Here is a 1,162-nt window from a genome sequence, read left to right on the forward strand (position 1 = left end):
ACTCACCCACTCACTCACTCACCCACTCACTCACTCACCCACCCACTCACCCACTCACCCACTCACTCACCCACTCACCCACTCACCCACCCACTCACTCACTCACCCACTCACTCACCCACTCACTCACTCACCCACTCACTCACCCACTCACCCACCCACTCACCCACCCACCCACCCACTCACTCACTCACCAACCCACCCACTCACCCACTCACCCACCCACTCACCCACCCACCCACCCACTCACTCACCCACTCACCCACTCACCCACTCACCCACTCACCCACCCACTCACTCACTCACTCACCCACCCACTCACTCACCCACTCACCACTCACCCTGTAGATGAGTGAGGTGAGTGAGTCTGTTGCTGAGTGATTTCTCAAGCTGGGCTGTGTAGCTCTCCACGTCAAAGTCGACCACTCACTCACTCACTCACCCACCCACTCACTCACCCACTCACCCACTCACCCACCCACTCACTCACTCACCCACTCACTCACCCACTCACCCACTCACCCACCCACTCACTCACCCACTCACCCACTCACCCACCCACCCACTCACCCACTCACCCACTCACTCACCCACTCACCCACCCACTCACTCACTCACCCACTCACCCACCCACCCACCCACTCACCCACTCACTCACTCACCCACTCACCACTCACCCACTCACTCACTCACCCACCCACCCACCCACTCACCCACTCACTCACCCACCCACTCACCCACCCACTCACCACTCACCCTGTAGATGAGTGAGGTGAGTGAGTCTGCTACTGAGTGATTTCTCAAGCTGGGCTGTGTAGCTCTCCCACGTCAAAGTTGACCACTCACTCACTCACCCACTCACTCACTCACTCACCCACTCACTCACTCACCCACTCACTCACTCACTCACCCACTCACTCACTCACCCACTCACTCACTCACTCACCCACTCACTCACCCACTCACCCACTCACCACTCACTCACCCACCCACTCACTCACCCACTCACTCACCCACTCACTCATCCACCACACCCACTCACTCACTCACCCACCCACCCACCCACTCACTCACTCACCCACTCACTCACCCACTCACCCACCCACCCACCCCACTCACCCACTCACCCACCCACCCACTCACCCCACCCACTCACCCACCC

The sequence above is a fragment of the Petromyzon marinus genome, unplaced genomic scaffold, assembly GCF_048934315.1.
Source record: "Petromyzon marinus isolate PM22_M1 ecotype Great Lakes invasive population unplaced genomic scaffold, UKy_Petmar_22M1.pri1.0 PM_Scaffold_97, whole genome shotgun sequence".
Classification (NCBI taxonomy): domain Eukaryota; kingdom Metazoa; phylum Chordata; class Hyperoartia; order Petromyzontiformes; family Petromyzontidae; genus Petromyzon; species Petromyzon marinus.